At 36.3% G+C, this 13918-nt stretch overlaps 1 pseudogene across 1 annotated transcript; it reads left to right on the forward strand.

The window, feature by feature from the left end:
* Positions 1–1560: 1560 nt before the first annotated feature.
* LOC308420573 (ATP synthase subunit d, mitochondrial-like) lies at positions 1561–2013 on the forward strand (annotated as a pseudogene). Its single transcript has one exon. The product of its transcript is annotated as an ATP synthase subunit d, mitochondrial-like (transcript).
* The last annotated feature ends 11905 nt before the right edge of the window (positions 2014–13918 follow it).

The raw sequence follows: 13918 nt of genomic DNA on the forward strand, positions 1-13918 counted from the left end.
GGAGTGTTTGGAATTCCGATGTTTGCTGTTATGGGAGAGCTGGGTTCTGGTGTTGCTAGATTGTCTTGGTTTCCTTGGGATATACTCTTGCTCTTTCCTTTTGCCATTTTGTTGTCAGTGATATGTTCTTGCCTTTCCCTTGTATCTGGTCTGTATCCCTGGTTCTCCACTGGTCCAGGTGTCAGATGGGCCGAGCCCTGTTTTATGCCTCAGAGTCGTTGGGTGTGAACAGAAGTTCTAAAGTTCTGTTTCTGGTTGCTGGATTAGGTATGGCAGGGCAGGGCAAGGCAGGGTGTGCACTTTCCCTGTGCACTCCGCAGAGATCTCTCTGCTCCCCTGCAGCCCAGGTCTCCCACCCACCAGTTGCTCAGCCTCTACGAGCCACCGTTCTGGGTGGCAGATGGGCCAGGCTCTGCTCTGCATCCAGTTGCTCAGCCTCTACGAGCCGCCGTTCTGGGTGGCAGATGGGCCAGGCTCCACTCTGTGTCCTGAAGTTGCCTCCGGGTGGAAACAGAAGTTCTAATTTTCTGTTCCCAGTCGCTGGATCGAGCAAGGCAGGGCAGGGCAAGGCAGGGTGTGCAGTTTCCGTGTGCACTCCACAGAGATCTCTCTGCTCCCCTGCAGCCTAGGTCTCCCACTCACCAGTTGCTCAGCCTCTACCGTTAATTTGGGTTTAAAGTTTGTATTCTTCAAAATTATCATAACAACTGTAAATGCATATCTTCAGATTTATTTTTTTTATTCTACTAATTTTTCATATTTATTTTTTAATGTTTACTCTTCTCTTATACATTATATCCTGACTAGAGTTTCTCTTCCAGGCCTCCCAATCTGTTCTCCTACCTCTTCTCTACCCAATCCACTAACCTTTCTCTGTTTCCCTTAAAAAAAGCAAAACAGGCCTCTGAGGACCTAACAAAATTCAATCAGTAAGACTAGGAATGCACCCTCATATCATGACTGGATGTGGCAACCCAGCGGGAAGAAAAATGTCCCAAGTACAGGTAAAGTGTCAGAGACACCCTTCACTTCCTTTGTTGGGACTTCTATAAGAACACTAACCTACACAAGCATAAAATATATGCAGAGAACCTCGCTCAGACCTATGAAAGGTACATGTTTGCTGCTTCATTTTCTGTTAGTCTCTAATCAGGACTCATTTTCTATGAGCCCTGATTAGCTGATTTTGTGGCCCATGTTCTGGACTCCTCTTGCTTTTATAATCTTTCCCCTTGGTCTTCTGTAGGGTTGCCCAGAGTCTACCTAGTGTTTATTTGTGGGTATCTTCTTCTGCTACAACTGTTGCTGGATGAATTCCCTCTGGTGATAGTTGGGCTAGTAAGCTGAGATAATTAGAATTGTGAAGCATTTGAAGCCAATGTAGAAATCTTTTTATATAAGGTTGTAATTAAGTATTTGTGAGTACATATACATACAGATATGTATATATGTAACAATAATATAGGAAAAGAGATTATTAATTTGAGGAGATAGGAGAAAAACTGGGAGGGGCCGCCGGGGGTCGGTGAAGTATCCCAAGATGGCTGGGTGTAAACTTTAAAAATCATTGATTGGGTATCTTTTGTAGAGATCATACCCCAAAACCAGAAGACAATTGGAAATGCCCTTAAGTCCTGGAGTGAGACCCTCCACACCAGGTTGGCTAGTCTGCCTGAAGAACCACCAGCGATTGACTAGGCTTACTACAAGGCCAATGTGGCCAAAGCTGGCTTGGTGGATGATTTTAAAAAGAAGTATAATGCCCTGAAGATTCCTGTGCCTGAGGATAAATACACAGCCCTGGTGAACAACGAGGAGAAGGAGGATGTGAAGAACTGTGCTGAGTTCGTGTCTGGATCTCAGGCCAGGGTCCAGGAATATGAGAATCAGCTGGAAAAAATGAGGAACATAATTGCCTTTGACCAGATGACCATTGATGACTTGAATAAGATCTTTCCAGAAACCAAGCTAGACAAGAAGAAGTACCCGTACTGGCCTCAACAGCCCATATAGAACCTATGAAACAGCTCATCGTTGAGCCCTGACTGACATGAAATAAAACATTTACATTGTGAAAAAAATTCCGATGTAGAAATCTAATGCAATGGAAAATCCAGGACTGTTACCCTAGCTAAGTTTCCTACTAGTTGAGATACTGAATTGAACTGGCCATCTTTTATAACTAGACAAGGCTCCTACCAGTGTGACTAGGACAAAGACTCACTAGAAAACCATTGGCCTACTCTATCCTGCTTGAAAGACTTGATGGAAAAATGGTGTCAAAGAACGTGTGGCAGTGGCCAACCAATGACCTGGCCATGACTGCCTGTGTTGCCAAACCAGAGGCAGGACATCCCAGAGACCCAGGATAGAACACTGGTTTGTGCTCATCATTATTTAGGAAGTCAGTAATGATGTTGTAATTGAACCTACTCAACAGCCTACAAGATCCATGATCCATGAATTCAATGTGGCAAAAGACTAGCAGAATTGAATTAAGTCCCTGCACCCTAAACATAGCAAGCTTGGACTTCTGCCTCCTTCTCAAAGTTAAAGGTATAAGTAGGTTCTTGAAACATGGTAACACAGAGTAGAATATTTTAAGACTTCTTTTGGATTAAGGGAATTTCTCATAGCAGACTGGAGAATTCTTAATCACCAACATATTAGTCAATTTTCAACTTTTCAAAATGTCATCCTCACTGTTTCTGGAACTTTGTAGGCCAGGTACATGCTTTTCTATCTAGCTAATGTCAAAAAGAACATTGGACATAAGCATGATTGGAAAATGTGTCATTACCATTACTTTCAAGGTATTAAGGCAATTTATTTAAAAAGAGACTTGAATTCTCACTGGAAGATGTCATCCATTGTCCTGAATGAGACTGAAGACCTTAGCAATCATGACAAACAATTCAACATCCAACTGAGACTTCCAAAGCCTGCCATTCCATCCCTAGAATAAGGAATGCTCTAGATTAGATATTCCTAACATGGCCTAAAACGATTAGTAATAAAATTGCCTAGTAAATAAATGATAGTATCTCATTTTTTAAGAAGTTAGCATAAGTTTTGTATTCTGCAATATAACCTGCACATTTCTTAGAGTCATAGAATTTACTATAGATTGTTAGAGTTTAAAACAGCCAAGTTAGAGACTTTAAAGTAATAAAGCACAAAGAATGACAGATGGGAATTCAACATAGAAATTAAAACTAGAGAAAGAAACATATTTGCATACAGCATCTGGATTGATATTTTCACATGGTGATTGGAAAGGCAGTTTAGTTAAGACAGGAGAATGAATGAACTTCGAGGTTCACTAACAGAAACTGCAACAGATAAAATCATTTGAAAAAAACATAGAAGAGAAAAAAGTAATCATAAGCCATTTTGAGCGTACCATAGTACGTCCTGGATACCAAAAGCAGACAAACATATTTTGAAGAAAAACCTAGACATAGACTAAGATCATTTATACAAACACAAAATACATCATCTGCTAACAAACATGACCAAGTAGGAATCAACTTATGAGTTAAGAAGTGTTGTACAAATGAGATTCAGCCAATATCACGTGCCACTTTACGGAATAAGTCAAGACACATGGTCCATATGTAAGAATGAATGGCACCTTTATGCATTTGGAAAGAAGAACCTGGAAAAAATATTAAAGAAGTTGCATTTACTATAGCAGTGGGGGAAAATGTAGCTATGAATTATTTTAACTAAAATAGAGAACAATTTTCACAACTGAAATCTCAAAACATTGTTCTGAAAAACTTAAAAATTGCTACAAAGTGATAAAACATCTATTGAAAGGCAGTTTTGATAAGATTCCAGGATTAGCCTTCAGTCAGCTACAGAGTCCATTAAAATTATAATGACCACTTAAAAATACAAATTCCCAGGAAATAGAAAAGTCAATTCATAGGGAATGGCAACTTTCAAATTCCTCAGGAATGATAAAGGTATCCAAACAGTCAAAATAGTCTTGAAGAAAGAGATTAATGTAGAGGAGCCATAATTTATTATTTAAAACTTGCTAAAAAGCAATGGTAGTGAGTCTGCTGCTGTTATAATAACACATACATAATATGTTAGGACATAATCAATAGTGCAGAAACTATCCCACAGCCTGTGTACTGAGAAGTGATTTTGAACACGATGTGAAGATCATTCAATGGGGACAAACAGACTCAGGAAAATGATGCTGGGTCAATTAGCCCCATGACCTTAAACATTTACATCACATCATATGTAAAAATAAACTGAAAATGGTCAGTTTTTCAAATCCAAGAACTAGAGCCACTACCTGTCAGAAGTCTTGCATAAAATACTAAAATTCTGAATTGTCCTTAGTTTTTTCATATAACAAAAACAAGAGAAAAACGTTTATAAGAAGATAAATTTATCAATATTTAAAACTTTTGTGTGCCAAAGAAAGTGAGGTGGATTTCACAAAATGGTTTTAAGAAGACAGACAGAAAATCAGATAGACAATGAACAAAAGAGACAAAAAGAAAGAAAGGAGAAAAGCATTGCAAATCATCTTTAGTAAAGATGTAGTATACAGAATATATACACAATAAACTTTTTCAACTCAACTACTTAAAGACAATGCTATGTAAATCCTGACAAAATAGTAACAGTGAACAATTTGATAAAGGAAAATGTATAGATGGATAATGAGCACATACATATAAAGATGTTCAAGATTAGACATGTTGTATATACCTACAATTATACTTTTTTAAAACAACCTGCTACATGTAGATCATAAGTACAAGCTAGGCCATATAGTAAAGCAGTCTCAAGATCCTCAACTTCAGCTAAGATTTAAAATTATAATACAGTACACTCAATGTTCATTTGGGTAGTTATACCAAAAAACTGGGATAAAAAACAAATGCTATTAAGAATTGAAATGAAAATCCAAAACTCTAGTGTATTTTCAGTAGAAATACAATGTTTCAGCCGCCTTGCAGAATAACTTGTTGGTTCCTCAAAAAATAAAAATAAAAAGTAAAATTATCAGCTTTACCCAACATATAATGCATACATAACACGAACAGAAAACAGATAATCACACAAGTGTTCTGTATGTGAGTACATGTGTGAGCATACAGACTTGTATGTACAGACCTGCTCCCTTCTACAGTTTCCCTGCCTTCCTGCTGCTTACTGGAGGAAGCATGTCCTCACACAAGGTCATGGAGTTTTACAGTCCAACTTCCTGTTGTTTTTCTCTGCTTCCTATGTGCAGAGAAAACATGACCAGCGATCTTCCTGTTTCTGACACCATACCTTTCTAACAGTTGCATATCTTCACAGCCATTATGGGCTCTTTCCCTAGAACTGAAAGCTAAAATGATGCCTTAAGTAACTTTTCTCCTCTAAATTGCGTTTGGTCACAATATTTTCCATAGCAAGAGAAGAGTAACTAATACGCACCCCTTTCTCCTTTTGTGTCACATGTATTATACCAACCTGTCTTCCTTCATTCTTTAATCCCTGTTTAGTTTTATGAACTGTTCTCCTACCCATCTGCTATATACACATAAGTAAAAATTAAAAATCTAAGATCTGCAAATGAGAGAAAGCATGTGGCATTTGTCGTCTGAGTCTGGGCTAGTTGCTTAATAGTTTCTGGTTTTATCTATCCATTTTCCTAGGCTTGAGTATAACTCCAGTGTGCATATATGGAACTGTACAATTTTAAACTGTACATTTAATATTAGTGAATGTCTTCTCTATATATATATTTGAAGGATAAGTTAATTTTATGAAAAGGTGTACTCTTACTTCATTAAAAACAAACTTCATTTAGAATTTAAAAGACTGGGACTTATTTTTTTTACAGCTCTCAGCTTTTCAGCAGGGATAGTTTTTATTAGTCATAACTTGATCTCTAATTTAACAGCCAGAATCCTACAGTAAAATAACATGTACTGTGAAAAAAATGTTCATAAATCATGTTCACTTAACACAGTTCATCTGCACATGTACCTCATAAAACATCCCACAAAAAAAAAAAAAAAAAAATACGGAAGACTGACTGCTGAGTATGGTGGACTCTGACCTTAAACATCAGGACAAAAGGCTTATGTTCATGGTATTGAAAATGCTTATTATAAATTGTTAACTTTTAAAATTAAGATTGCACTTCTGAAGGCATATGCAGCTACTATCTAGTTTGAAAGTGTGTGTGTGTGCTTGAGTTAAAATCTAAAGCTATATACATCATTGCTTTAGAAATTAACACATGAGCCTGTATTGTTTATTAATTGGTGGTATTGATATTTTAAAGAAACCCACTTAATTTTATTTTGTCTTTACACTTGATGTTTGTTAGAAGTCTAGAAGCAATCTTTTTAGTTTTTAAAATAAGAATAGTTCTAAGGGTAATTTTAAGCTCTGAGTAAAGTACTAACCTTTTTATGTCATATCTGTGCATGTAAAATTGAGTGTGGGAAAACCTTGAGACACAACACAGACTGGTCTGTGTACCTGCTGTTCTAGCAGTGACAAAAAAAGACAAATTAACCCAAAATTAATAGAAAACATGACAGAATGGTGCTGTTTGGTCATCCTTCTCTGACAAACCATTGCATATGTGGATTGAAAGAGCCATGTGCTTTTGCCACACCTCATACAACCCCAACTAGCAGAAAACTACTAGAAAGAACAGAGCTGAAAAGCAACGGCACAGGAGCTGTGCACTGGCAGGTACTCTCCCACCAGTAAACCCTGCATGCCTCTGAGAGCAGCCAGGACAGACAAAGCAACAGCAGAAGCTGCCTCATAAGCAGGTGGCCACAAGAGTGCTGTGCTGTCCAGGCTCTGTCCCCATGTTTGTATCCAGCTTATAGACACAATAAAGACAGATGTGTTCTCCGTTCCATTCAAACTCCCCCCACAAAACACATTCCAGGATGCAGTTCATTCCTCTAAAATATGATGGTTTTCCACTATTTTCTTTTCCCCTCTAGAGACATTTGATTCCCGTTGCCTGATGCAAGGTAGATATTTTCGTTCTAGATGTAAAACTAGACTCCCACTTCCCAGATTCCTTTGACTCCTAGATTTAACAGTGGAAGCTGAGTATGTGGCATGTAGAGAGGCATAAGCAGGAAGGCAGACTCCACAAATCATTGGCTTTAACGCGCTTTTGCTCTCAGGCTTCCAGTATCACCCAGCATGGTATTGCAGATGCTGATGCTGGGGTAATGACCTGTGTTTGCTTCATAACTGCTTAAAAAAGAAAGAACAAAAGAAAGAAAAATTTTTAAAAAAAGAAAGAAGGATGAAAAAATAGAATTTCTGTTGTCTACTACTGATAAAAACTAGTCTTTCTTTATTCCTCCTAAACTCCTCATTTCCTACAAAGGTATTCCATCCTGTTTTAAAGTAACATTTTTAAGAATTAAATATTCATAGTAATCTTAAAATATTAGATAATCTTTATGAAGGTTCCTAGTAGAGAGGTTCTTAATAAAAAAAGAGCATGGAAATGAAATGTGTTTACTAAAGAAATATATACATATGCATGCACATATGCATGAATGTTCTGTATGTTATAATTTGCACTTTAGAACCTTGATAATATTTTATGGGATCAACAATAATAATTATGAGTTTAAATTGTATATGTAAGTCCATGACATAATGTTTGACTCATATATGCACAGTGAAATAATTATTACAGTCTAGCAAATCAACAGATTACATCATAATGCATTGCTTAGTTACCTTTCTAGTGCAAAAACTACCGAAAATCTATTCTCCTGTGCATTTTTTCCATGTGCAATGAAACCATGTTACCTATATTAGTATCTACAATTAGTTCTATCTACAATTTAGTTACTTTCTACTTACATCTCCCTACCCAACTCTATTCTAATTCTATTTCTGTATTTTTAAGTTTTTGTCATTTTGTATAACTAAGATTATAGACTGTTTTCTTTCTGTGTCTAGCCTATTTCACTTAGTATATTGTCCTACCAGCTAATCCATGAATTCCCAGAAAGTGGGGTCTCTGAAGAATATCATAAATGGTTAAAAAATGAAGTTGTCTATTGAATAAGCCACTTAGCAAAACAAAGCTCTTTGACTTTAAACAATTCATAAGGAATATGATAGGTTTCAAACCAAGGACAAATGGCTGTGTGTACATGCTTAGCATATCAAAAAGGACCTGGATGCTGGGTTATCCCTGTATCCCTCAGTCCCTACATATTTCTGGGCTCTCTTGGCTGGAATATCCCATTCTTTACTCTAATTTCTCCCATTCCCTCCCTCACTGCCCTTCCCTATATTATTTGACCATATGGGTTACCTGTTCCTTTTCATCTGCTTTCTTTTGTGCCTTCTGACTGTTGCATCTTGTCCCTTCTCTTTCCTTTTCCCTATCACTTCTCCATACATGGCTCAGGGTCACGTTCACTCTGTACTTTCCCAGATGCCTCTGCCTCTGGCTGTGCTGTCCCAATATCCACAGTGAACTTTCTTCTCCTTAGAAGTAGTTGTGTTTTTCCTTTGTATTTGTGGTTTTTATTCAGAGATATTAGAGGAGACTGTCATTAGCTTATTACAATACTTATAGCACTAATTTTGTCAGGTACACATGTCAAGAGTGAAAATAAAGAGTTGTGCTTAAGTTCTACAACTAAACTTCAAAGGAAGCAGAATTGTTCCCATTTCACAGATTATGAAGTAATGACTTAGAAGATTCATAGCCAGCCAACTCAGTATTAACCAGCTAGTAAATGACAATACCAATATGTCACCCCAGCCTATGAATCCCAGAACAGACAATGTATGAGGTCTCAGACCAGGAAATGAGTTATAAAGGAGTTATGGTGTAGAAATTAATCGCTTGGGAGAAAACAAAGTAATTACACAAAGACAAACTAATGTTTTTCCAGATGTGTTTTTCTATGTTTAACAATGTAGGCATTAAACGCAGAGAAACCAGGGTAGACATAAACAAACAAACAAATAAAAACACATGGAAGCTGATGGCAGATTAGGAAGATTAAAAGGAAGTAAAACTACTTCCTGAATATAGACTATGTTCCTTAAATGTCAAAGAGTGAAGGATCGCATGCTTTCTCTCCAGCTTTAGTTTCATTAATTTTGTATGAATAGTAAGAATTTTGATTTGACTACAAAAAGAAATATCATCTGAAAGTTTCTTTTTTTTCAGAAACTGCTCTTAAAAACGTTCCTGGTTGGTTTTAGGCAACTTAAGAGAAGCTAGAATTATCTCAAAAGATGAAACTTCACTTGAGAAAATGCCTTCATCAGATTGCCTTTGAGTATGTAGGGTATTTTCTTTTTCCTCTATGTTTTTTTCTTTAGTTTCTACTGTTCTTAGAATATTTTATTCTGATAAAGAAGTCTAAGGCTGGAGAAATAACTCAGTGGTTAAGGGAACTGACTGCACTTCCAGAGGTCCTAAGCTCAAATTCCAGCAATCACATGGTGGCTCACAACCACCAGTAAATTCTGGTGTGTCTGAAGAGAGTTACATTGTACTTACATAAAAAAAATAAATAAATCTTTTTAAAAAAGAATATTTTAACTGAATAAACACCCTTTACTTTATTATAATACTGATTAATTTCTTAAATTAGAAAGAAATTAAGTTCTGCTAATTTTTATAAAAGATGTTTGTAATTAAAATATAACTGTATCACTCCTCACCTTCCCTTCCTCAAACAATTCCTAGCCTCCCTTCCTTAACCTCCTAGGTTATTAGCCTTTTTTTGCTTAGTGTATGTGTATGTGTGTGTGGGGGGGGTGTGATATTTGATATATGTGTGTATATAACTATACAGCTAAGTGTTCTTCAAATGGACAAAGGAAAGAAAGACTCATTCCTGAGAAAGGCTATTTCCTTCTCTGAGCAGACATGACTTGTCTGTAATTCTTTGTGTAGGGATAGGACTTAGTGAAATCTGCCACATTTATATGTTTATTGACAATGACATTATTCCAGTTTTCTTAATTCAGTCATTTCTAGGAAAAGTTTTTATTCAATTTTATTAGAAATTCTTTGTATTTACATTTCAAATGTTATACCATTCTCACCCCCAGTCCCCTCCCTCCTTCCCCTCAACTTGCTTCCATGAAGGTGCTCCCTATCCCAATCAGCCTCTCAACCTCAGTGCCTTGACTACATGATGTACTTGATGATGTTCTTCCCACGTGGTTGTAAACTTTTCAGTCCCTTAGTCCTTTCTCTAGCACTTTCATTGGGGTCCCTGTGTTCAGTCCGATGGTTAGCTACAAGCATCCTTATCTGTATCTATATGACATATCAGAGCCTATAAGGAGACATCCCTATCTTGTTCCTTCCAATAAACACTTCTTGGCATCAGCAATAATGCTTGGGTTTGGTGGCTGCATATGAGGTGGTTCTTGAGGTAAGGCAGTCTCTAGATCTTTTTTTTCAATCCCTATTCTTCTATTTGACCTTGTATTTCCTCCCATGAGTGTTTTGTTCTCCCTTCTAAGGAGAAAGGCATTCTCATTTTGGTCTCCCTTCCTTTTGAGCTTCATAAGTTCTGTGGATAGTTTCTTTGGTATTCCAAGCTTTTGGGACTAGTATCCACTTATAAGTGAGTACATACCACGAGTTCTCTTTTGTTAACTCACTCAGGATGATAGCTTCAAGTTCCATCCATTTGCCATCCATTTACCTATGAATTTCATGAACTCACTCTTTTTAATTGCTGAGTTGTACTCCATTGTGTAAATGTACCAAAATTTCTATACATATTCCTCTGTTGAAGGGCATTTAGGTTCTTTCCCGCATCTGTCTATGATAAATAAGGCTGCTATGAACATGGCTGAACATGTTTCCTTGTTAGATGTTGGAACATGTTTTGGGAATATGCCCAGTAGTAGTATAGCTGGGTCCTCAGGTAGTACTATGTCCAATTTTCTGAAGAACCACAAGACTGATTTCCAGAGTGGTTGCACCAGTTTACAATTGCACCAAGAGTGGAGGAGTGTTCCTCTTTCTCTACATCCTCGATAGATTCTGCTGTCACTTGAGTTTTGATGTGAGCCATTCTGACTGGTGTGAGGTGGAATCTCAGTTTTGCTTTGATTTGCATTTCTCAGATGACTAGGAATGTTGAGCATTTCTGTAGGTACTTCTCAGCCATTCAATATTCCTTAGTTTAAAAGTCTTTGTTAAGCTCTGTACCCCATTTTTATATGATTATTTGATTTTCTAGAGTCTAACTTCTTGAGTTTTTTGTATATATTGGATACATTTTTCAATCTGTTGGTTACCATTTTGTTTTGTTTTGATTTTAACATTCTCCTTAGCCTTACAGAAACTTTTCAATTTCATGATGTCCCATTTGTCAATTCTTGATCTTAGAGCAGAAGTCACTGGTGTTCTGTTCAGGATATTATTTCATGTGCCTATGTGTTCTATGCTATTCCCCAATTTCTGTTCTATTAGTTTCAGTGTACCTGGTTTTATATGGAGGTCTTTGATCCACTTGGACTTGAGCTTTGTATAAGGATATAAGAAGGGATCTATTTACATTCTTCTGAATGCCGACAGCAGTTGAACCCGTACCATTTGTTCAAGAGGCTCCTTTTTCCATTGAAGGTTTTTAGCTCCTTTGTCAAAGACCATAGGTGTGTGGGTTTATTTCTGGGTCTTCAACTTTATTCAATTGCTCTACCTGTCTTTCTCTGTACTAATACCTGGCAGTTGTTATCAAAATTGATCTGTAATACAGCTTGAGATCAAGGATGGTTATTCCCCTGAAAGTTTTGTTGTTGTTGTTGTTGTTGTTGTTGTTTTGAGAATGCTTTTTGCTATCCTGAGTTTTTAATTTTTCCAAATGAATTTGAAAATTGCTTTTTCTAACTATATGAAAAACTAAGTTAGTATTTTGATGGGGATTGCATTGAAGTTCTAGATTGCCTTAGGCAAGATGGCAATTTTGACTAGGCTAATCCTTCCAATCCATGAGCATGGGAGATTTTTCCATCTTCTGAGATCTTCTTCAATTTCCTTCTTCAGAGACTTGAAGTTCTTATCAAAGAGATTCTTCACTTGCTTGGTTAGGTATTTTATATTTTTTGTTACTATTATGAAAAATGTCAATTCTTTACTTCCTTGAATTTTGTCAAATGCTTTCTCAGCATCTAGAGAGATAGTCTTTGTTTTTTGGTTTTTTTTTCCTTTGAGTTGGTTTTTATAGTGGATGACATTGATAGATTTCCATATATTGAACCATTCTTTCATCCTTTGGATGAAGCCTACTCGATCATAGTGAATGATCATTTTTATGTGTTCTTGTATTCTGTTTGTAAGAATTTTATTGAGTATTCTTATATCAACATTCAGGTGGAAAATTGGTCTAAAGTTCTCTTTCTTTGTAGATTCTTGTGTGGTTTAGGAATGATCATAATTTTGGCTTCAAAGAACAAGTTGTATAGTATTTCCTCTGCTTCCATTTTGTGGAATATTTTGAAGAGTATTGGTATTAGGTCTTCTATAAAATTCTGAGAGAATTCTGCACTAAACCCATAAGGTCCAGGGTTTTTTTTTTGGGGGGGGGGGTGGGAGGTTTTTAATGACTCCTTCTCTTTCATTAGGGGCAATGGGGCTGTTTAGATGGTTTATCTGATTCTATCTTAATTTTCATACATGTTAACTGTCTAAAAACTTGTACATTTGCTCTAGATTTTCTAGTTTTGTTGAGTATAAGCTTTTGTAGTAGAATCTTGCAATTTCATTAATTTCCTAGGTTTCTGTAGTTATGTCTAAAAAATGTTTCTTAATGAATGATTTACCCATGGTTTGGTGGAGATGGTGAATCTCTGGATTAGAGTTCCTGGATGTTATAAAAGTTTTGGCTGAGCTTGTCATAAGGATCAAGCCAGTAAGCCTACTGTGCTCCTCCATGTCTTCTTCTTTTGTTCCTCACTCAAGATTCATTCAGTGTTTGTGTGCCTTCCCTGATTTTCCTCATCAATATACTCTTACCTGAAAGTAGAGGACAGAATAAATATTTTTTTACTGAAATTGCTTATGATGGTTTTTATCCCAGCTATAGAAACTTAAGAAAGACAAGTGTGGTAGTTTGAATATGTTTGCAAAAAGCAAATAATAAAAAAAGACATCAATAAATTATAATGTGTAAATTTTAGTTTGTTCCTCATTTTTACAGTAGAGTTTTTATATATACTACATGTGTGTGAATGTGTGTGCCATGTTTATGAAGGACACAGGATTATTTTCCTGAGACGGTTATCTCTTTTTCCCATGTGAGTCCTGGGGAAGAACATAGTCTTCCTGCTTGACCAAAAGTGTTCTTTTACCCAGAAGTACCTCAGTGGAAGTCATATATTAACCAATTTAAATGTTTATAAAGTTTGGCTAAAATTTCAGAAAAGTTTGATACCATATGGTACATAATAAGAAAATATTTTATGATAATAAAGAATTACTGTTTGTATTTTAAGGATTGATGATATCATTTTTAAAGTCTTTTAGACAAACATTGAATTTTCCTGCATAAAATAATATTTAAATTTTCTCCCAATATGATAGTATAAGCAAGAAAGTAGACAGAGCAAAAACCTAAGCAAGACAGCTTATGAATGATAACAATTAAGGATGGGAAACAGCTCCATTTATGTGAAAATTAAGATTGCATTCTCCTTAATGTATTGAGTGTTTCCATCAAATTTTTAAAACAAATAATAACTAGAAGGAATGAAGAGTAGCATATAAAGCTAAAGAAAAAAGAGCTCAGGAACAATATGACTGGAAAATGTCAGAGTGTGCTTAGAACAGAAAATAAAGAAGTAGAGGGACTGAAGAGTGAATCAGTCAAAGAGGGAGTGGAGTGGTTTTGCAATTTTGCTTGACGCTCTA

The sequence above is a fragment of the Micromys minutus genome (genome assembly GCF_963924665.1).
Source record: "Micromys minutus genome assembly, chromosome: 5".
Lineage (NCBI taxonomy): Eukaryota > Metazoa > Chordata > Mammalia > Rodentia > Muridae > Micromys > Micromys minutus.